The following is a 24944-nucleotide window of genomic DNA, read 5'->3' as shown; positions in this document are numbered from 1 at the left end:
AAGGGAAGGCAACTCATGAAAGCATTTTCGACATTTTGAGAAGTGTTTTTTCCGGTACCAGTAGACGCTTGTGATGATTGAAAGCGCAGAAAGAAGTCATTAGATGTACTTTTAATCAAAGAAAACCACATTAAAACGCAAAGGTATACCCCAAAACTTCCGCCTTAGTAAAAAACGCGCGAAAAATAGATACAAAGAATAAACTAAACTAGGAGACAAGCTTTGTATCCTATCATATCAAAAAAAGTTGCGCCAATTTCGCGAAATTGAGATACTTTAAAATTGTAAAATAGGTGACAAGTTTTTTTAGCGCGTTTTCGTTCTTTTTAGGTATTTATTTTTCGCATTAAAGATGTTTCTAATCCACAACTGGGCCTAATTAAACGCTCGCTTTTTGGGCATGCAAAAAGGAATTAATAATTTGTAAACAGCACTACAATAATGATTTTTTTGGAAACTTTAAAGCTGGAAAGTGATTTGAAAAGATACATTAAAAACAATAGCTTCAAGGAAACGTAATTTAATTTTAAATTGAATTACAGCACTGTTCATTGCACTGTTTCAGCATCCTTCTGTTCTCTTCTGCTCTGTTTCCAATGTAGCAAACACCGTCAGACATTAACGAAGCAGCTGCTGTTCCTTTGCTACACAGTCAACATCTGTCCAATAGGAAGGTCAGGGGCAAACAATTCTATTTAAACTGAGAGAGAGAGCAGAATTGCGGTATTTTTCAGAAAAAAATTTAATAGACATGTGAACTTGTAAATAGACGCAAAGGCACTATTGTTTATTTGACATCAATCCTTCAAAGATCAGATTTGAGGCATACTTTGGCCATAATGTAACAGGGCTTTGCAACAGGAACCCATTTTACCCTTTGTTTTTTATCGTCTCCCTATCCTACCTACTCTACTCCTCCTGCCCCTACCCTCACAGTGCACATTTGCCATTTGCCCTTTTTAATCGTTTTGTCACTAACAAGCAGGTCCATTGGCCAAAAGCACACTTGTGATAGCTCTTCACGTCATAACTCAAAATTAGTTATAACCCAAGCGTTTCAGATTTTTCAAAAAAAAACTATATAACCCTGTAAATTTAAAACTACAGACAAAAAATTAGTAGACGCCTATAAACCTGTAATAAGAGGCACAAAATGTGGAGTTCAAATTTAATAGACAACTTTAGAAAGTAGCAAAAAGTAGATGCAGAATGGAGGGAGATAATGATGGCGGCATTAATGAGATAACTATAAGAGACGCAGAATTGAGGGATTTTTCGGCAAAAATATGAGGGATTGTTCCGGACAACTGTATATCTGTGATTAGGAGCAAAGAATTTGAACACACTCAAATTAACAATTTCGTTTGCGGATTTCAATTGACAAGCACTCATTAAATCAAGTTTAGCAAAAAAAAGCGGTAATTCAGTTCGCTTTAAATTTTTCGCGAAAATTTTCCCCTGTGCAAACGTATCTCGTTATGGGCAAACTGGAGGAAATAAGGAAAACTTTACCTATGAGCCAGGTTTATAGATGAAATAGTCAGTTTAACCAAGGTGAATAAAAAAGAAAACAATTCTAAATGGCACCCACCTATGAAGACCTGTTGAGAAAATCCGATATTGATGAAAAACTGCATAATTTTGTTGACATTGGTATAATCACATCTTAATTGTTGGGGGCATGCTTGGTTTATCTTGGACATCACGATGACGGAGTTTTCGTGCTTTATTGTCACCCGGACCTAACGCCAAGTCAATTTCAGTACTGGGCAAGTCTAAATCCAAGTCTTATTTCATTAATGATTCAGAGCTATGATCATGTCACTTTTTACACATGCCAGTCTAAATCCAAGTCTGGGCTGAGACTTGGCAAGTCTAATCCAAGTCTGATTTAAGACTTGGCAATTCTTAATCCAAGTCTGATTTAAGACTTGGCAATTCTTAATCCAAGTCTGATTTAAGACTTGGCAATTCTTAATCCAAGTCTCGGCTAGCCGAAAAAACGCCTAAAATAGCCGGGCAAACGTCAAAAATAGTCGAAAAAACGTCAAAAATAGTCGAAAAAAAACGTCAAAATAGTCGAAAAAAACGCCTAAAAATGCCGGGGAAAAGTACAAAAGTAGTTGGAAAAAACGTTAAAAATAGTCTAAAAAAACGCCTAAAATAGCCGGGGAAACGTCAAAAATAGTCGAAAAAAAAACGTCAAAAATAGTCGAAAAGAAACGCCTAAAATAGCCGGGGAAACGTCAAAAATAGTAAAAAAAACGCCTAAAATAGCCGAGGAAACGTCATAAAAACGCCTCAACTTAGTCTAAAAGCTCAGAGAAAATCAGGGTCCGTCAACACTCAATTGGCCGCAAGCGACCAAAAAATACAAAAACACCGATAAAATTAAAGAAACATATGAGCATCGTAATTGAAAACAAAGGCATCAGAGATGATTTTTTTTCGTTTTTGACCCAGAGCAAGAAACATTGATTTTTGTAAGGCAAGTAAAGTTTGAATGGTCGCTTTTTGGGTCAAAACGAAAAAAAAAACAACTAAAGAAGAACAAGAAAAAGAAAATAAAGGCGTCGTATTCGAGAAATAAAGCCATCAGAGCTGATTTTTTTTCGTTTTTGACCCAGAGAAAGAAACATTTTTGTAAGGCAAGTAAAGTTTGAACGGTCGGTTTTTGGGTAACCAGCATGGGAACCCTCACAGTCTTCTTCATAACTTTTCCTTGATTCGAATACCCAGACATTTCAAGATCTGAAATTTATATGTCGATTTTCGGCTAAAATTCGGCTCCAAACAGCTGAAAAATGGCTGAAAAATGGCTGAAAACGGCCCAGAGCACCTGAAATACCCTCAATAGACCCTCCCGGGGTGCTAATAAACATCCATAAACAATTTGGTATGCCCCGACATCATTTTCTAGCACCCCGGGAAAGTGGCCAAAAATTAATGCCAAAATCGTGGCACGTTGCAAAATTTTGTTGAATTCGAAAATTTCACTCGAATTTTTTTTAAAAGTTGGTTTTGACTTGGGAATCAACTTCCAAGTGTTATCCAAGTCTTGGTTAAGACTTGGCAGACTTGTAAGACTTGTATTTAGACTTGCCCAGTACTGGAAACCTAAATAAGACTTGGATTTAGACTTGCCTAGTACTGATATAGACTTGGAGTTCGGTCCGGGCAGGACATCAATTGATACCGGACTTCCACCCAACTGAGGGTTTTTCCCCACTAATCTACGCGTCACAAACAACTCTGCTACTATTTTTGGTTTCTGCCAATGCAGCTCAAGAACCTTTTAACGAACCTGTTAGAATTGTAAGTGATCCAATTTTGCTTAAAAGTCATGTTTTGAAAAGCGCCAGTGCCGCAAAAACTATTTTTTTTCTCGAAAATCGCTTGCTCCAAAAAAGTTTTGTGCAATGTCAATTTTGGACTGGCCAAACCTATTTTCACTTCCGGAATCTAATTTGCGGCATATATGGAGAACGTCTCAGTGCCACAGAAATTGTTTTTTATCTGCAAAGTCCCTCGCTTATAAAATGCTTTGGGCGATTTCAATGTGGCACTGGCCGGATATATTTGTGCTTAAAGGAATCTAGTTTGTGTGTGTGTGTATTTTTATGTGCAAGCGTGGGTGTGTTTGCTTGCGCGGATGTTTGGTTTGCATGTTTAAGTGTATGTGTGTGTTTGTTCACTTTTGTTCACTAATTATCAAATAAGAAAGCTTTAATAACCACTTTTACATGCTCAGAAAAGCGCATTAAACTAGTCTCAATTGCGGATTATACTGCAAAATTGAGCTACGTTGCGCGCAGAAAAGAAATACATAAATCGAGCAGATTCGTGACACATAGTGCGCCAAAAATAGTATACATAGCTTGTACTTCAATTTCGCTGTTATAGTTTGGATTCTTTTACAAACACGTAATGCGAAATTCCCTTCAATTTTGTTTTTTTTTGCTAAAGTATCTATTGTTCGCATTATTGTTGCAATTTCAATGCATTAAAATAAAAAACAAACAAGAGATACACAGATCGGGCCAATTTGCCCGTAACAATTTGGTTATACCTCTGGGGCGTAATGCATGTAATCTACGAAGTTTCACCGTTCCATATTCAATAGTTTAAAGTTACTTGAAGAGACTAACGCATATCTGAGCGCTGTATTGTAATCAGAGGAAAGAATATACTCGCGCTAGTAAAATTCCTTTTGCAGTTTTTGTCTTCCGTTAATCGTCTCCCCAAAAAGTTTTTTATTGAAAAAATCTTTGAAAAAAGTTTTCTTGTCTTATTTCTGTACCTGTCATTGAAAAAAATGCACTCATGCTTCTTGTAACTATAGTAAATGTAAAATGCAGTGCTAATATCTCTCTGATTTTGTTTGATTCGCGACTGTGGTGTACGATGCTAGTTATCAATTAAGGAACCCAGGTCAAAGACTTATGAAAAGACAATGCTCGACCAAAATGTACTATGAAAAGACTATACTCGACTCATTTGAGCATTGGAAAGACTTTAGATGTTTTTAAGACAATCTGGGTTTTAGCTTGAATCAGATTTTTCGCAAAAGACTTTAGCTGGACCCAACATTTGACAAAAGACTTTGGCTCGACCCAAGATTTTGCAAACAAAGTCGGGTTAAAATTTTTTCATGGGTTCATCATTAGTATTTTCATATGTCCGTTTTTTGCCATTACCATTTTAACTGCAAAAACGTAGTCAGCACTCATGCTCCTTCACGTTTTACGATTCAAAAAAACCACAAATCCCTCAGAAACCTGCATAATTTTTTAGAAAAGATAGCTCATAATATTGGAGGGGAGAAACAAAATGAATAATGCCGAAATTTTGTTATGGCTAATGGGAATAGGACCGATACACTTATGCTAGCTGGTTTCATTGAACCAAGTGACGTAGTAATAAACTCAAGCTGCAATAACTCTTCATCTTAAGATTTGACAAAGTTCTTAAAGTTTTTGGCAGTCAGCCAACTGAATCTTAAGTTGGAATGCTCTGGTGCAAAGTGTTTTAGTCTGGCTGCGGTTCTGCTTCTGTATGAAAGGATGCAGGAAAAATATTTAAAAAAGTCTTATAAAACAGACTTATGAAAAGACTAATAGTGGACCAATGAAAAGACCTTAACTCGACTTTGATGATTATGAAATGACCAATGGTGGACCCATGAAAAGGCCTTAGCTGGATTTTCTTCGTTATGAAAAAACTTTAGCCCGACCCGTGAAAAGATATTAGTTCGATTTCAACTAGGACACTCGACTGTGTAATTATAGTCAGTATTGCCCCCCCAGACTTTTATAGTCTTTTCATAAGTCGAGTCCTCGGCCAGGGATATCAAAAAAATAAATTGAGTATTGGTGTTTCAGGTTGTACATAGTTTTAACAATAATATGAATTGAAGCTATGTGAAAATTTTTTTCAGACTTGAGGGCTGGAGCAGTTTCTCAGGCGATTCCATTGAATGGTGAACGAATGCTTTCAAGATTATTATCTAATTTCATTTTGCTATAACTGGATACCATGGCGAACTTGATTTTTCCTTATGCAAATTCTGCTTTTCCCGATTTCTTGCAAGTATACCAATAATTTTGCCACCGGTTTCTGATATCTTTTTTTTAAATCATTCACGATAATTAGAACTGGTAATGCGTAACAGTTAATTTTAAGTTTGGTCTAAACAGCGGCATTAGTAGTAGTAAAAATGCCTGTATTTTAACGGGGGGACCTGTTCCCCCGTTACAATACCGGCATGGCTTTTTTTAGGTGCCCTTGTCGAGAACTTTTAAAATTTTTCGAAAATTTTGTTTCTCGTGGTTGGCAAAGACTTGTAATTTCTATGTGAATTTGGTGTTGTGAGAGTGACGGAATTTGTGAAATTCTTGGAAAAAAGTTGATGCGTGGAATGAGTGAAACTTGTAAATGTTATTGAAAAATTTTCAAATTTTACAAATTCTGAATCCTTTTTCTAGTCTATTGAGACTAATGAAGGACTGAAAATTGAAACTGACTAACCTGATGGAATACTGAGGCAAGGGATGAAAAAGATACTTTAAATTTGATAAGTTTTTGTTCCAATGTAAGAAATTTAATAGTTTTGCGAGTCTGAGACCGCACAAGCGGTATCAATTTTATGGGTTTTATTGCCCATATGTTTGAATTAACAATCAAGTGCGAAGTAATGAAATTGGAACTTTGTTGAATTTAAAGCTTGGAGAGAAGTGTCAAGTAGAGTTTTGAATTGAAATTTGCGCATAAGAATGAATGGGGACAAAATATAGTGAAAATTGACTGAAAAATTGAAGAAATTGGGGTTTAAAACTTGTCTTAAAATCGGCTAAAAAATGGTTTTTCGGCTTCATTACAGTGTCGGGAAATGCTTGATATGGGGAGCCAAATGAATTTTGGTAAAATTACGGGTTGAAAATTTTTTGAATGGAGCGCTTAAAGTGATTTTTTGAAATAATTTTGCGCCAAAAACAGACAAAATTTTGAAAAACGAAAGCGCAAAAATTGCTGTTTTTTAGTGGTAAAAAGTTAAAAAAAATTGTTTTTCGCTGCCAAAAACCATTTTTGTACATTTTAAAAATTGTAAAAATATGGTAGAAGAAATACTGTGAAGAAATCTGGTTTGTTTTAAATACTATTCAGTGATAACTTGTACCTATATTTGTTGTTTTTTTGATAAAAAAAGGACAAATTGTGCAAAAAATTGTAGTTTTTTGAGGTAAGAGTGTAGAATAAAATGTTTTATGCTAGTTATAATGGAGTGGAAACAAAGACTTATGAGGTAAAAGTTTGCTCGAACATTTAATAGTGAGTAATTGGGTATTGTTTGCATGTTACTTTTTGTTAATATTTTGGCGTTTTTTGACAAAAAGTTACGAAAATTGATATTTCTTAGGCGAAGAATGAAGAATAAAGTGTTGTTTCTTAGTTGAAACGCAATTTACGATAATTATTTTAAATTAACAGCTTGGCGAAACCAATAATAGTGGTTAAATGGGTGTTGGTTATATGTTTTTTTTGTCACTTTTAAAGTTTTAGGTAAAACTATCACTATTTTGCAAAGCAAATGTTATAAAAGAACAGTCGGCTAAAAAAGCTGACGTCCAATTGTACAGTATTCAGTGTACAAGGTCATTTTAATTATTTTGTGTTAAAATTGTGGATAAAAAGTGTGAGAGATTAAGAACAAAAAAAGGCATGATTTTAACAATTTTGCCGGTGATTAATAGATTTATGTTTCTCTGAAGACTTCTATGAAGATTGCATGATTTCTCTTCATGGTAGACGAAACTTGGGTGTGGCAACCATAAAAGTAGGCTAATTTTGAGTTTGAGTTCTATTTTTAGCACCTTCATTCCTTCTCGGCCGGCTCTGGTGTTGTATCTCCAATAGTTCCTTAATTGACACTTTCCAGTGTGGATGTGGTGAGATTGGCCTTCCTAATGTGGAGACAATCCAGCCAATTGAGGCCGATTCACCTCACTTCGGAATGCAATTAGCAACCGAATGCTTTCATTCTCTGTGGAGGAAAATAAGAAAAAGCTGGGAGTGTGTATGGTCAGTATATAATGAGCGATTGGGTACATTCATTGCATTAGAAAACTTTTCAAGCGTATTTCTTTTCTTTAAAAAGCGCCACCAAATTTAAGGCACCGGAAGCGCACAAAAGACACCGTATTCTTCTGGTCCCGCCAAGGCAAAAGCATCAATGTAAGCCACATAGCGGCGATTCTAGCTACGTTTTTGCACGTATTTGTCCTGTTTTGATAGGTTTCATGATTATGCTGAGTTGAAATTGTGTTAAGCAAACTTGTCCTACTTTTCTACGTAAACAAAAACGTATTTTATGTTCATTTTAACTTCTCGAATCTGATTGACCAAGAAAAATGACGCATTCAAACTTTCTCGCTGGACGGATTTACATAGCTTTATTTGCTGGCGTAAGATTATACATAATAGGAACTGATGATAATGATTAGGGCGAAACGTTAGATTTGAAGGTAAAACAGTCAGTCAACATTATGTAAGATAAGCCGTGAATGCGATGAAATTACAAAAATTCACTGCTTAACTTAGTGGTGAACATACATAAAATTTTTAGGATAAGCAGTGAATGTGGTGAACTTAAATAAATTCACGACTAAGAAAAAGTTGTTAAAATTGCGTGAAATCAGCACTGAATGCAGTGAAATTACTGGGGAGAAAGGGAGGAATTGCTAGATTTAACCCCCCCCCCACCTAAATCGACCCCTTAATCTTACATCTTCTTAACACTTTTCTCTAGCGGTGAATTTATGCATTTTCACCATTAGAGTAAGCGGTGAATTTACAAAAAAATCACCACAGTTCACCGCTGAAATATGTACTTTCACCGCTAAAAACCGCAACTTACAAAAAATCAACGCGCATGTTTTGCAGAAGGTAGAGTGAATTTGATTTATATTCAATGCAAAAATAACAGAAGTTAGTGAGAGATGGCGCAGTGGAAGAAGCTGTGGATGACATGCAGGATGTGAGAAATGCAAAACTTTTTAAGGGCGGTGAAATACGGTCAATTTTTGTAAGTTCATCGCCTGCTATAGCGGTGAAATTACATAATATCACCGCATTTCACGGTAAAATTATGTACAAAATTTGCGGTAAAAACAAAAACAACTTTTCATCGTTTATTTCACGTATTTTCCGATTTTTCCTTGACCCGAAACTTCTAAGAAAAAAATGTTTGTGTGTTTAAACTTTACTGTTATTAGTGTTATGCTTTTTTCTCGGTTTTGTGCGTTGTCTTTAATAAAATTTTTCAACTCTGCACCCTACTCATTAACCATTTCAAATCTGTAGATGAAAAATGGGCACTTGGTCATCTAAAAGGGTTGCTTTTAAAGTTTTTTTAATATTAAATTTGAGAACGTAAGTCCAGATCTTGTAAATTTGCAAAACCGTCAAAACACTTAGAAGATGCTTACAAATTCTGTTATGTCTTACAAGAATAAGAAGCTTCCTATAAAATTCAACTAGGATCTTACACAATCTGCTTTAAACAGAATAATGCGTGTCTTTTAGCAACCAGTTCTTACTATTTTAGGACGTCTAGCAAGATAAATACATATCTTATGTAAATTTTGTAAGATCTTATTATTTTTTACAATTCCTGTTAGCGCTTAGAATTTCAGATTAATAATATCTTACAAGATTGCTGCATTAACATGTAAGGCGATACAAAACTCTTAAAAGATCTTATAAGATTTGAAATGGTCTTTGACTAGGAATATATATGAATTTGTGGGATCTAGAGTTTGGGTGTTTTGAAATGCTTGATTTTTCGGTTCTTTTCACTTGTTTAACAGACTATGTTTTTTGTGTGACTTTTTTGTTTGACTTTTTGACACCTTCGACATCTGGAGATAAGTAGTGATCATCAGCAGAGAAAAGATGTTTTACTTTTTCTGAGTACACTAAAACTTCGTGAAAAATAAATAAATCTTGTATAAATACCGCAAAATGGAAGTGGTAAGCAAAAAAATCGAAGAAAATAAGATGGGGCATCACAATCAGAATCCAACTAAGTAAGTTAGCAGCAAAGACAAAAGTGAGCAGTCCCTTTCTGTCAATAGCCCTCGATTTCTTCAAAGTTGCAATACACTTGAAAGAGAAGTATCCAGAAGCCGTTATAACAATAATATTGTATCCCAATCTAAATTCAGCTATCGAAGACATCGATGCGTGCAATAACTGAGGAACAAATTTATACTTTCTCTCTTGTGTTCTTTATCAACTATTCTCAATTATATCTAAATTAAACGCCAATTCTTTATCAGTCCTGGTTCTCTAAATTTGCATATCTTGGATAAGTACATAGCAACCCTAGTCTAGACCTCGACCTCTGAAAAGACTAAGCTTGACCAAAAAGGGGTATCAATAGACAATTCTTGAACAAAAATAGATATGAAAAGAAATGTGCTGAACTGCATTTGCTAGACCCAAATTCTTACACTCTGTGCTATTGCTCGACCAGAATTGGACGTTGGACTTTTGGTTGACCAAAGTTGTTAAAGAGTAAAAATTGCGTCGTAAAAATTCAAATCGTGTCCAGAAAATGTCTTTTCGTGGGTCTGTTTCCACCAATGAAATGTTCGGCTCGGCTTTTGCTCGCCGACACAAAATAAAGAATAACAAAAATTGGATCGAGCTATTGACAAAACATGGGTGGTGCAAAACTTTCTATGCGTCTGCAATTTGTTGCCTTTTAAAATTTTGTGTACAGGTATGTATGCCCCATCGTCTTTTCCGAAAAACCATTTAATTATCAACAATCTGCATTGTTTAAATACAGTGCTCATTCACAATTTCGAAGGAAAAACAACTAAATAACACCACATTGTTGTTTAGTCTTGCTCCGTTGCTGTTTCAGTATATGCAGCAGCAAAAGAAAAACATTTTTTCTCTCCAAAATTGTAAAACGCAGACTTATGAAAATACTTTGTTAGACCCTAACTGAGAAGCTCGATTGTGTAAATTTAGTCAATTTTGACCCTCCCCCCATTAGAATAAATCGGGTTTATCCTAATTGTAGTTCTTGACTAGGTAAATATAGAAGAAAATCTGGAAATTTACCATTGTTTGAATCGATCTTGAGAAACAGCGACAAGTGTAATCGACTCTTATTCTTTGACATCGTTGCCAACTCCACTCTATTCATTTGATTTTAGGGGAGAATTCACCAATTTTCTCATTCCTATTGTCGCAAGAACTTGCTGCCAAATTTAGTGATCCAAGGAACGTTATTTTGGTTCGAGATTTTGGCGTTGTCACTGATATCGGCAATTTTGCTAAAGCACCAAAAATTCAACGAAATGAGCTACGCTGCTCGAATGCCTTCGGACTCGAGCGCCAACTCTCAAACTCCCATGGCAGATTATTACAGTTTATAGACCTCAATTAATTTTTAAAACATATTTAGGGGGCATTTTTGACTAGAACTACACCGTCTAGTTTTCTATTTAAGATCAAGAAAAAGCCTTCTGATGGTTCCAGCAGAGCTCTTTTCTCGAGTCCTTTTTTGCTATGCTGGATTTCTGTAAAACTTTATCTTGCTTTGTTTTTTTTTTGTTTCCACGGAAGCATCAAGTGAACCATACTGAATAGAAGGGTTTCCGAGCAGTCCATGTTACTTCAGTGCTGGAAAAATCCCACAAGATTTGAGTATACTTCTTTGAATTCTAAAAATAAAGCAGTCGTCACAGCTGATTTTTATGCTATATTAATTGACTGAGTGACTGTTTAGACAACCTGAATGCTCTCTTTCACATACACCAAGATAAAAATTTTGGCGTCCTTAATTGGCTTCCTTTCAAATTTTCAAATTTTCTTTGTAACAAAAACATTTTTTCGATTTTTCGAAATCGCAGTCCTAGTTTTGTATGTCAAAATTTTTTGAGGGAAAAACAGACCTATGAAAAGGCTTTTGTTCGACTAATGTTTAGGATCAAAATCAAGTCCAGCATCAAATTTCGGTTGATTATTATTCAAACAATGAACTTGAGTTGAGCTAAACGCTGACAGCGAAATATAGGATCGAAATGAAATCCGGGAGCCAAAATAAAAGTCGAGCTGAAGTTGAGCTATAACTATTTATGGTCAATTATGGCAGAGCACGGCCTTTCCTTAAGTGGAGTCCTAAACGTGGTATCCCTTTCACGCGTTTCTCTCTCAAAATTACCAAAGGAATCTTTCAAAATCATTTTGAGTAGAAAATGCTCGTTTGTTCGTGCTCGTTTTATCTCTCGCCCGTATACTTACATGGCCTTCATGAGCGCAGCTCTCAAGAGCTGTTTAATGCTGGTTTATATACTTCTAGCGCTTTTCACTGTTGTCTGCAAGATTTTTTTACCTAGTGTTAATTAAGCAGAACTTAATGCAGGAAGTGGTCAAAAAATGACTTTTATTTACTTTAATCAAATCTCTGTTTTCAAAAATGAGATATGAGTAAAGCAAATTGAGGTCAATTTTACCTCTTAGTTCATTTATTTCTGCTTAATTAATATTATGTCTATAATTTGGCAGAAAAAAGGCCAAATTAGGAAAAAGGTAAAGAAAAAAATTGTTCTAACTTTAAGCTAAAAGTCCTATTTTTAACTAAGGTGGTTTCTCGAAAATAAATTACTGGGGACGTTTATGTAGCGAACTTCACTCGAATACCCTCAAGCCACTTTCTGCCGATGAGTCCTGAGGTGTGTCAGATACTTCACAAATCTGCGAAACGCTACCGACTTCTTCTAACGTTATCCAGACTGTTTTGAACCTTCTACTCTCCAGACGTACGTTGAATGCCAGCTCACGGCTTCAAAGGATTGCCGGGACTTCTAAACTTAGCCCTAACGAAGTAAAACGGACAAATCCCGGGACAATTCCGATTGGTTATCTTCTACAATTTTGCAAGATTCTGACAGAATCTTACAAGATAAACTTTCGTCTTACAATATCTTACAAGATTTTGCAAGAATCGTGTAAAATCTTTTAAGATAACCATCCAGTCTCGCCCGGGATGTGATTTGCATTGCATCATGTATGATTTTTAAGTAATTGATAGGAACTGGCGGCACGAGATGAAATATACCGTCTTTTTACTAAATGCGGAAAATAAATGTAAGTTTTCAGAACAGCCGAATGTTCGAGTTGAAAAACGAACTAGATTGCTTATAACGATTGCCCACAGTTTTTCCTGTCACCGTTGTCCACAACTTTTACCAATTCTATTTTCCTCGAATTGAAGTGAAAAATGAATGCCACTCGCGTTCGCAAAAGTAAAACAATCATTGCAATGGCTGTAAAAATTTCCATAGTTCACTAAACTGTGGAATTTTTTACAGCCATTGTAATGATTGTATTGCTTTTACGAACACGACTGACATTCATTTTTCACTTCAATTCGAGTAAGATAGAATTGGTAAAAGTTGTGGACAACGGTGACAGGAAAAACTTTGGGCAATCGTTATCAGCAATCTAGTTCGTTTTTCAACTCGAACATTCGGCTGTTCTGGAAACTTACATTTATTTTCCGCATTTAGTAAAAAGGCGGTATATTTCATCTCGTGCCGCCACTTCCTATCAATTACTTAAAAATCATACATGATGCAATGCAAATCACATCCCGGGCGAGACTGGATGGTTATCTTAAAAGATATTACAAGATTCTCGCAAAATCTTGTAAGATATTGTAAGACGAAAGTTTATCTTGTAAGATTCTGACAGAATCTTACAAGATAAACTTTCGTCTTACAATATCTTACAAGATTTTGCAAGAATCGTATAAAATCTTTTAAGATAACCATCCAGTCTCGCCCGGGATGTGATTTGCATTGCATCATGTATGATTTTTAAGTAATTGATAGGAACTGGCGGCACGAGATGAAATATACCGCCTTTTTACTAAATGCGGAAAATAAATGTAAGTTTCCAGAACAGCCGAATGTTCGAGTTGAAAAACGAACTAGATTGCTGATAACGATTGCCCACAGTTTTTCCTGTCACCGTTGTCCACAACTTTTCCCAATTCTATCTTACTCGAATTGAAGTGAAAAATGAATGTCAGTCGTGTTCGTAAAAGCAATACAATCATTACAATGGCTGTAAAAAATTCCACAGTTTAGTGAATTATGGAACTATTTCATTTGATTTTAGGGGAGAAGTCACCAATTTTCTCATTCCTATCGTCGCTAGAGCTTGGTGCCAAAATTAGTGAACCAAGGAACATTAATTTGGTTCGAGATTTTGGAGTTGTCGCTGATATCGGCAATTTTGCTAAAGCACCAAAAACTCAAAGAAATGAGCTACGCTGCTCGAATGCCTTTGGACTGGAGCGCCAACTCTCAAACACCCATGGCAGAATATTACAGTTTAAAGACCTCAATTTATTTTTAAAACATATTTAGGGGGGCATTTTTGACTAGAATTACACCGTCTAGTTTTCTATTTAAGGTCAAGAAAAAGCCTTCTGATGGCTCCAGCGTAGCTCTTTTCTCGAGTCCTTTTTTGCTATGCTGGACTTCTGTAAAGCTTTATCTTGCTTTGTTTTTTTTGTTGCTTCCACGGAAGCATTAAGTGAACCATACTGAATAGAAGGGTTTCCGAGCAGTCTTCAGTGCTGGAAAAATCCCACAAGATTTGAGTATAGTTCTTTGAATTCTAAAAATAAATCAGTCGTCACAGCTGAACTTTTATGCTATATTAATTGACTGAGTGACTGTTTAGACAACCTGATTGGTCTCTTTCACATACACCAAGATAAAAATTTTGGCGTCCTTAATTGGCTTCCTTTCAAATTTTCAAATTTTCTTTGTAACAAAAACATTTTTTCGATTTTTCGAAATCGCAGTACTAGTTTTGTATGTCAAAATTTTTCGAGGGAAAAAGAGACCTATGAAAAGGCTTTTGTTCGACTAATGTTTCGGATCGAAATTAAGTCCAGCATCAAATTTCGGTTGATTATTGTTCAAACAATGAACTTGAGTTGAGCTAAACGCTGACAGCGAAATATGGGATCGAAATGAAATCCGGGAGCCAAAATAAAAGTCGAGCTGAAGTCGAGCTATAACTTTTTATGGTCAATTATGGCAGAGCACGGCCTTTCCTTAAGCGGAGTCCTAAACGTGGTATCCCTTCCACGCGTTTCTCTCTCAAAATTACCAAAGGTATCTTTCAAAATCATTTGGGTAGAAAACCACATGACCCTGACCTCCTGAAGTTTGTTCGTTCTCGTTTTATCTCTCGCCCGTATACTTACATGGCCCTCATGAGCGCAGCTCTCAAGAGCTGCTTAATGCTGGTTTATATACTTCTTGCGCTTTTCACTGTTGTCTGCAAGATTTTTTACCTAGTGTTAATTAAGCAGAACTTTATGCAGGAAGTGGTTAAAAAATGACTTTTATTTACTTTAATCAAATCTCTGTTTTCAAAAATGAGATATGAGTAAAGTAAATTGAGGTCAATTTTACCTCTTAGTTCATTTATTTCTGCTTAATTAATATTATGTCTATAATTTGGCAGAAAAAAGGCCAAATTAGGAAAAAGGTAAAGAAAAAAATTGTTCTAACTTTAAGCTAAAAGTCCTATTTTTAACTAAGGTGGTTTCTCGAAAATAAATTACTGGGGACGTTTATGTAGCGAACTTCACTCGAATACCCTCAAGCCAATTTCTGCCGATGAGTCCTGAGGTGTGTCAGATACTTCACAAATCTGCGAATCGCTACCGACTTCTGCTAACGTTATCCAGACTGTTTTGAACCTTCTACTCTCCAGACGTACGTTGAATGCCAACTCAAGGCTTCAAAGGATTGCCGGGACTTCTAAACTTAGCCCTAACGAAGTAAAACGGAAAAATCCCGGGACAATTCCGATTGGTTATCTTCTACAATTTTGCAAGATTCTGACAGAATCTTACAAGATAAACTTTCGTCTTACAATATCTTACAAGATTTTGCAAGAATCGTGTAAAATCTTTTAAGATAACCATCCAGTCTCGCCCGGGATGTGATTTGCATTGCATCATGTATGATTTTTAAGTAATTGATAGGAAGTGGCGGCACGAGATGAAATATACCGCCTTTTTACTAAATGCGGAAAATAAATGTAAGTTTCCAGAACAGCCGAATGTTCGAGTTGAAAAACGAACTAGATTGCTGATAACGATTGCCCACAGTTTTTCCTGTCACTGTTGTCCACAACTTTTACCAATTCTATCTTACTCGAATTGAAGTGAAAAATGAATGTCACTCGTGTTCGTAAAAGCAATACAATCATTACATTGGCTGTAAAAAATTCCACAGTTTAGTGAACTATGGAATTTTTTACAGCCATTGTAATGGTTGTTTTACTTTTGCGAACGCGAGTGGCATTCATTTTTCACTTCAATTCGAGGAAAATAGAATTGGTAAAAGTTGTGGACAACTGTGACAGGAAAAACTGCGGGCAATCGTTACAAAACTCCGTCACTGATCTTGAAAAATCACGTTTTTGTGTCACAATTGACCTCAATTTGTAAGTGGGGAAGTGATGTTTCATTCCATTTCAATTCAATGCTGCACTCTAATTTATAAATTAATTATGCTGCGATAAATTTACAAAAGACAAAATCAATGACAGAAATTTGTCTGCTTTTTTGACAATTTAGATCAAAGCATAGAAACAAAAAGCTGCAATTAACAAACCGCTTTTTATTTTAGATCATCTTTCAGTTAATTGGACACTATGGCAATGATTTTAACGGCGTCAAACATAAATTGAAGCAAAAGTAGACTTCAGTATAATTAGCGTCAGATTATTTTAATACGATTCGCTCCGTGGAGTTTCTCGTTACAGCCCAAAATGGCCCTTTGATTATTATTGTGGCTGAGCTAACTAACTCAATTACCAAATTGAATAGCGCTTCAAGGCAATTTCCAGCCTTAAAGCTAGAATAGCTTGAAAAGCGAAATTTAATGCTATATTCTACTGAAGCCATAGAGATTTGTTCACTTTGTTCAACCTTTAGATTTAGCATTTATTATTAGTACACAATCCTCATATATGAAATTAAACTGAAACTCAAACTCGAACTACCTCAACCAACAGCAAAACAATACTACGACTTAACAGTTTTGCATCAGATTCTTTGCGATTGGATTGCGATTCAACCTGTTATTGATACAGAATATTCGACAAAACTTCTACATGGTTGACAAGATTCCGACTCGGGAGGAGTACTCCTGAAAATGATCTCCATCTTTTCCGTTCCTTTCTTTCATATCCGTTTTATTTGACACTATCTTAGTTATGTGGAAATGAGTTAATTTTAGCTTGGAAAAAAGTGACAACATTGAGTAAATTTACTAGAAAAACCCTTCATGGGCCACTTAATATTTCAACTAAAGCAGCCAAAATTGCAGAGTTGATATAAACTGGCACTCGCTTTCTTTCAATTGAAATCTAAAGTTGCAAATGAATTCAGGATTTATTGGATACTGTTCTCAAATTCGTAGATTTCTTTAAAAATACTTAAAAGTTTCGCCAGTCAGTGGGGTTGACTGAAGTTTTGTTCGAATACTGTTTGAACTAGGCATGTCATAAATCAAGCAGTAGATGGTTAAATCGGTTGCTGCTCTAACATTGATTTATTTGAATTAAAAGCCCGAGCATTGTTGCACCTGCATCTTGTAAACCATACAAAAACCATAAAACCATAGAAATCTTGGCAACCATAGAAAGATCATAAAAGAAATTTATGCATGGAGTGTATACGGTTCTTGGATTTGGTTCCCAAGGAAGATCAACCCAGGAATTCGTAGCTCGCGTCAAAATACAACTAATAAACACAAAATACAATTCCCTTTGGACAAGCAAAAACGTGTTTCGAACTCCAATTGCAAATGGGCGCGGATTAAAAGACTGACTCGTGTCAGTTCTGCCTTGCAAGACTTGAACAAATTCTGATTTTTCTTGAGTTCGATGTTTCAGAGACACTAAACATGACATAGTCGCCTCTCGAGTTCTCAAGCTGCCTCGAGTTCTCTTTTGTAAGAGACCTCAGTACGGACTCTACTCCAGTAACGTTACAATAATGATCGTTGATTTTCATGATAGCTGTTGCAATTAAATAATACAACAAAATTTGCCGATCAGGAGGTTATGGTTCAACTTCTCACTGACTGATGAGATGGGTCTTGAGAAAACATTGTTTCTACCACTTACATGAATTAATTAAATAAGGAATTCAAGAAATCATTCAAGAACTGCGGCAGTTGTCCACGTTGACAGCAAAAGTCCAAAAATAAGAAAAAGGGAAATTTTTGCCGATTATAACCAATCGAGATATTAATATTGTTTCAACAACTGTATCGCCACAAAATAGGCGTTCAAAAAACCCAAAATGTCATTATAGGTTTCACGTCTGGTCCCGAATCCTGCTTTAACAAAATTTGCCCGCAAAATGAAAAGGAAAAATAACTAATCACAAAAAAGTTTTTAGAGCCATTTTTTGACAGTTATGTTTAAAAATCTTGCAATGCAATGAGGTTGAAATTTTGCTAGAATTTTGCATAAAACTTTGTCGTTAAGAGCGTAAAAACTTACTTTTCATCAAAATTCGGTTTTTTTCCCCACACCCTAGTTTCCTTGCAGTCATTATTCATTAAGATCAACTCTCAATTGCGCATATAAACAATACCATCTATATGAATAACTTGAAAATTTTGAAACTTTTTATGGGGTTGCTACAGGAAATGTATTTGAAGGTCACCGCAGAATCAGGAAATGTCTTTTCTTAACTACGGGAACCTTATTTCCAAAAAATAGAAATTTTGCAATTGCTGTGCAATTTCTCCGACCCGTTGCGTATTTCTAAAGAGGAAATTAATGAGATTTAGCAGAAGGAATCGAATAAGCCTTCCCTGATTACACAAAGGGTTTTCAAAATTAAATGTTACAATAAAAATTGCGGATCAGAAGGTTATGTTTCAGCTTCTCACTTACTGATGAGATGGGTCTTGAGAAATCATTGTTTCTACCATTTACATCAACTAATTATTTAGGGAGTTCAAGAAATCAATCGAGAGTTGCGGTGGTTGTTACTGTTGCCTGCAAAAGTCCTAACGTCCTAAAAAATCGAAAAGGGAAGTTTTTGAAGATTATAGTCAATCGGAATATTAATATCGTTTTGACAACCGTATCTTCGCAAAATAGGCGTTCAAAATGCCCTAAATGTCATTAGAGGTTTCACGTCTGGTCCCAAATCCTGCTTTAACAAAATTTGCCCGCAAAATTAAAAGAAAAAATAACTAATCGCAAAAAAGTTTTTAGAGCCATTTTTTGACAGTTATGTTTAAAAAATCTTGCAATGCAATGAGGTTGAAATTTTGCTAGAATTTTGCATAAAACTTTGTCGTTAAAAGCGTAAAAACTTACTTTTCATCAAAATTCGGTTTTTTCCCCACACCCTAGTTTCCTTGCAGTCATTTTTCATTAAGATCAACTCTCAATTGCGCATATAAACAATACCATCTATATGGATAATTTGAAAATTTTGAAACTTTTTATGGGGTTGCTACAGGAAACGTATTTGAAGGTCACCGCAGAATCAGGAAATGTCTTTTCTTAACTACGGGAACCTTATTTCCAAAAAATAGAAATTTTGCAATTGCTGTGCAATTTCTCCGACCCGTTGCGTATTTCTAAAGAGGAAATTAATGAGATTTAGCAGAAGGAATCGAATAAGCCTTCCCTGATTACACAAAGAGTTTTCAAAATTAAATGTTACAATAAAAATTGCGGATCAGAAGGTTATGTTTCAGCTTCTCACTTACTGATGAGATGGGTCTCGAGAAATCATTGTTTCTACCATTTACATCAACTAATTATATAGGGAATTCAAGAAATCAATCGTGAGTTGCGGTGGTTGTTACTGTTGCCTGCAAAAGTCCTAACGTCCTAAAAAATCGAAAAGGGAAGTTTTTGAGGATTATAGTCAATCGGAATATTAATATCGTTTTGACAACCGTATCTTCACAAAATAGGCGTTCAAAATGCCCTAAATGTCATTAGAGGTTTTACATCCGGTCCCGAATCCTACTTTTATCAAATTTTGTCCACAAAATGATTTGGATTTGGAGTATAAAAAACAAAACAGTCGTTACACCGTTTTGTTTCCTACTGTCGTTACAACTCCACAGTTTGTTCTCTGTAAAACTATAAATATGTTATAGTGCTATATGCATATGATAATGTCAAGGCTAAATCAATATTGGTCCAGTTTGTCTGGCTGTTGGAGTTGAGAAATACACACATCACTTTTGTATCTCCTTCAAATATTGCTCGTACTCTGTAACTTTTTCTTTGTCGCAATTATTGGATCCGAGGAATGCATCTCTCTTCTCCACGAGCAAATATTCGATGAGATGTCGAAACTGACTTCTATTTGTGAACGACTTGTCGAGTCTAATTGACACATCCAATACATTTTCATTGTCACTGTTTTCATGGAGAAGAAGATTTTCCGGAAACCCTGCTTCCACTAACAATTTCACAGAATCCAGTAGATGCTTCTCTAAAAAAAATGTTTAAAGTTGTTTAAATTGTTTTCTTAATTGGCAGTTTTCCAATAGATGGGGCGTTAAGAAAATTGTGAACAAAAACATTATTGAAAAAACCATTCAGAAAAAATTTCTGAGTCATTTTTTGATATGTTTTAAAATCTTGCAGTGAGTAAAATGGCAACAAGCTTATGATTTGCTACCAAACAATTCTACTTCGTCCAATTCCACAAAATTACAAGTTAAAATAAGTAATAAAATAATAATAAAATAATAAGTATTATAATAAGTTATTATAATACTTTATAGTAATGAAATAAATAACAAAGTAAAAAAATTTTGCATAAAACTCTGTCGTTAAGAGCGTAAAAACTTACTTCTGAACAACCTCTGGGTTTTTTATTCCCACACCCTAGTCGCCTTGAAGTCACTATTCATTTAGATCAACTCTCAATTGCGCATATAACTAATACCATCAATACGGATAGTGTGAAATTATTTTGACACATTTTCTGGGGATTCTTACAGGAAATGCATTTGAAGGTCACCTCAGAAACAGGGAATGTCTTTTTTAACTACGGGAACCTTATTTCCGAAAGTAGAGTTTGTGCAATTGCTGTGCAACTTCTCCAATCTGTTGTGTTTTGCTAAAAAAAGATTTAAGAGACTTAGCAGCGAGAAATCGAATAAGTTTTCTCTGATTTTACCTCTTGTTTTTCACAGAAAATTTGTCTGAAATTTATTTGAGAGAGAAAATGTCTGGGAATTTCACGACGACTCAATTACTTCGTCTGTGGTTTTCTAAACATGAAGACAACCTTGGAAAAAAATGAAAAATAGCGCCTAATATAAAACTAGCTGAACACAAATGGTGTCTGCTTTCTGGTGAACAGCCGTGGACGAGTATGGGAGTTTCGTTGATAAATCAACTGGAAAAATTCCAAGCCACTGTAAACGTTGTTTGTTGTCTAATTGCTCCAGATATAAACATAGAAACAAAAGTAATTTTTCGAAAGTAAATCGAATCTATCTCTTTTTACTCTCAAACTGGAGTCATTTCTCAGCAATTATCAGCTAGTTTTTATCGAGGCATGCCATGAACACTCCCCTTGGTGCATTTTTTTGCTCCCATGAGCACAAGATCCAGCTTCTTCTGTTTCCTACAAGATTACTTCCAGTTCTTGCCCATATCAAAAACTGGAAACAACTTTTGATCTCGTGATTTTGGAAGGAAATTGAATAAAATTGTTCCGGGTACAAACTTTTGTTAAACTTTTGCCAGTTTCCTGTTACTCACTTAACAAAGTTAAATAGACTCTCATCAAGAATCCAATTGGCATAATTATCAAGATAAACAGGTGTTGGTAAGTGTTTGCAAGTACCGCACTTTCCATTAGGAAAACTAGGAAACTTCAGAATCATAATAGGAAATAGGGCGAACAACAATGATCTGGTTGCGAAACGTCTGATGCAAGTTCCTACTAGGAAAGAAAATAAAAAGAAAATTTTCACTAAGAATTTAGAGAAAAACGTGTGTAAATTTTTGCTTAACAAAAAAATCAGAAAACGCATGAAAAGTAAGTTTTTTGTCAAGAAGCGTTGAAAATGTATGATTTGGTAAAAAAAAATCCGGAACCTTAGTGAGAAGAGTAAGAATTGTTGCACCGGTTTGCCATAACTGGAAAAATTTGTGTCTTTTACATAATGTTTATCGAGACTTATAGCTTTAAATTGATTTTCTCTTCAAATTCATATCCTTTATCAGAAATTATGGTCTCACTTGGTGTGCGTTTCAGTTAGAGCTACATAATTTTTCTCCGTTATGAAACTTTTTCTCCGTTATGGCTGTAATGAAATTTTTGAAATGAAATTTGCCTGTAGTCGGAGTTATAAAGATTGATTGGTTCTTTATTAAATTAATCTAATTTCTACCGTTTCATTTCATTTAAAAATCGGATTTACAACTAAAAAACGAAATAACGTAAGAAACTCAAGGGCACTGGCGTCATTATTGCGGAATTCATCGACTTAAATTTTAAAATTGGGTCAACGAACTTGTTCTGAAGCCCCATCATACCAACGTTGTGTTTCCCGAAATGCAGAAAGAAAAATTTCTGTTTTCAGGCCACCAAATTGCAAAGGCTTCCTTATATTTTGAGCAGCACATGTTCTTTTTTTGACTTTTTTTTTTCAAAAATAAAGCTTATAAGAAGTCCTGCTGGCATTAAGGTGGCAATTATCCTCAATTGGATTGAAATGATTTATTTATTTAATGGAATTTTCTCCATTAATTGTTCTGAATGATTCTGCTATCTATCAGAAAGAAAAAATATTTTTGATTTATCCCGGGTTTCTCAACATACATATGATTTCTTAGTGGTCAACTAAGATAATAAATGATTCCATATGAGTCATACAAAGATCGTAGACAATTTTTCAGCTGCCATATTTAAATTGTAATTCATTACGCATCCTTTCCAATTGTGCCTCCCAGTTTTGTGAGTGTATATTATTTGCACCCCCCCATATTCTTACTTAATGATTTACTATGTAATGGCATGTGCTCCTTAACTGTGGACACATAGCAATTTTGAGTGGGGCAAAAATGGAAAAGACCCTAGCAGTCATTCGAGAAATATACAATTTCCAGGTAGTCATAATTGTGGATCTTAAATGATTTCACACAGGTCGTAAACCAACTGATGACAACCCGTACCCTACTCCAAGTGTATATCAGTTCTGGGCAAGTCTAAATCGAAGTCTTTTTTCGTTTTCCATTAGTGGGCAACTCTTAAAAAAAGTCTTGCTAGTCTGAAATGTCTTGGCCAAGACTTGGGTAACACTTGCAAGTTGATTCCCAGGTCAAAACCAACTTTTAAAAAAGTTTCGAGTGAAAATTTCGAATTCAAAAAATTTCGCAACGTGCCACGATTTTTGCATTAATTTTTAGGCATTTTCTCGGGGCCCATGAAAACTGATACAGACTGATGCCAATTCATTCGAAATGATGCCAATTGATGTCAGGGGACCCCGGAAGGTCAAATTGCGCAGTTTTCAGGTGTTTATGGGCCATTTTCAACGAAAATTGTAAAAAAGTGTGCTAGTGTGAGTGTCCCCATGATAGCCCAAGGTCCCGTTGTGCGGCACCAACTGACAGCTGACCCTATTCTGGTGCAAAGTACCAGAGTTACAAACCCCGAACAGAAAGCACCAATAGATGTGCCGCAATACAAACGTTCACAAGAACCAATGTTGCCTTCTGTTAGTGCTAGTATAACTAGTTATAATTATGGAGCCATAACTCTTCTTTCACTGGTTATAACCCGGTAATAACTGTTTATATGGGTTATAATCGGGAATGAGTTATCAATTATACGGTCGGGGGGTTTGATTGCTCGCTGGTCTCTATTTCGCGAAACACTGGGCGTTTTATCGTCTATTTTTGACGGCTTTTTTGCCTGCCAATAATTGGATTAGGACTTGGCAAGTCTTGGCCAAGACTTGGATTAAGACTTGGCAAGTCTTGGCCAAGTCTGACAAGTCTTAAATGTGTTATGATCATAGCTCTAATTCAGTACCGATACCTAGACTTGGAATTAGACTTGCCCAGGACTGATATTGACCTGGCGTTAAGTACGGGAATATTCGGTGACGTATTCAGCCTTCTCCAAAGTCTTTCGTTCATGAAGTCAAACAGCAATAAATGGTGATTCATTTGATTTTACACAAGGATCTGTATGATTTCCTTGAAGAAATTTTGGGATCGTACTAGGAGTTACTGTATGGTTTGCATGAGATCTCATCTTATCCTTGTAATACTTCAAAGAGATGGCAAAATTGATTGGCTAACATTTTTTTACTGAAGAGCTGTTCCATGTTAATCGTTTGATCAAAAAAAGCTGAAAAATTTTTTGTGGCATTTATAGAGTTTATACAAATACACTGTCGTAAAAATTGTGTTAAGTATCTTGAGGTAAAAGATCCGGTTACTCAATTGCGGCTCCAAAATTGGTTTTATTAGGTTTTTGTAGATTCTGGTTGGAAAATATGAATAAAATTAAATTGCCTCTACTTTTTAAGAAAATTGTTGTCTGATAAATTAACGTAAATGAGCCTAACGTAAACATTGAAAAGATTCCATGAAATACAGAAATCCATATATTTTGCAACATCAGACTAAACTTTAAAGATTAAGTGGGTTCCTTGTGTTTCAATGGGGGAAATCATTGGTCTGTAAGTATCAAATTAATCTTTTCGTTCCACAACAACAATTATTAGAAAGAAAACTCAGGTGGTGCTGGGGTATAATTTTCAGTAATAAGTTAAAATCCCTTGAAGGCACCTATTGTAGACACGGTACTCAGCGTCAAAAGGAAGCAATTGATTGAAAACCAAATTAGTAATTGGATAAAAAAAGTGGTTGTGCACGCCTTGTTGGCTTCCTTTAGGTTAATCTACGGAAAAATTTAATTTGTTTGATTGAAAAATCTTTTTGTATAGATATTCCCAGTTCTTATTTCAATCCTACTCGATCCAAAATTTGCAGCGCAGACAATCTTAGCCATTAACGATAAGATTAATGGTCCTGAGTAACCTTTATATTTTTTAAGTAATTTTATGAAACATAGAAAATACTTGCAGATCATAAAATCGACATGAAAGACATAAAAACCCTAAATAAAGATGAAGGGCCTTCAAATCTGTTGCAATTTTTTCTTTAAGCTAAGACTTCAAATTAAAAAATTTCTTATCTCAGTGGATTTAGTAAGTCTTATGCAGAAGATGGACTTGCACTTAAGTCAACAAACTTTGGGCAGGTCGAAAATTTAGTTTTTTCAGAAAAAAAGAACGAAATCTATGAAAACA

At 35.3% G+C, this 24944-nt stretch overlaps 1 long non-coding RNA gene across 1 annotated transcript in view; it reads left to right on the top strand.

Annotated features, from left to right (window-relative positions):
* The first annotated feature begins 571 nt into the window (after positions 1-571).
* LOC142348537 (uncharacterized) overlaps positions 572-24944 on the top strand; it is a 45614-nt gene continuing 21241 nt past the window's right edge. Inside the window, exons 1-2 of the long non-coding RNA XR_012760748.1 lie at positions 572-674; positions 7368-7578. This is a non-coding gene — a long non-coding RNA (uncharacterized LOC142348537). The remainder of the gene's footprint in view (positions 675-7367; positions 7579-24944) is intronic.

This window comes from Convolutriloba macropyga, chromosome 10 (assembly GCF_964194025.1).
Source record: "Convolutriloba macropyga chromosome 10, txConMacr16.3, whole genome shotgun sequence".
NCBI classification, from domain to species: domain Eukaryota; kingdom Metazoa; phylum Xenacoelomorpha; order Acoela; family Convolutidae; genus Convolutriloba; species Convolutriloba macropyga.
Note: the sequence above shows the minus strand (reverse complement) of the source record. Positions and strands in the feature narration are given on the sequence as shown.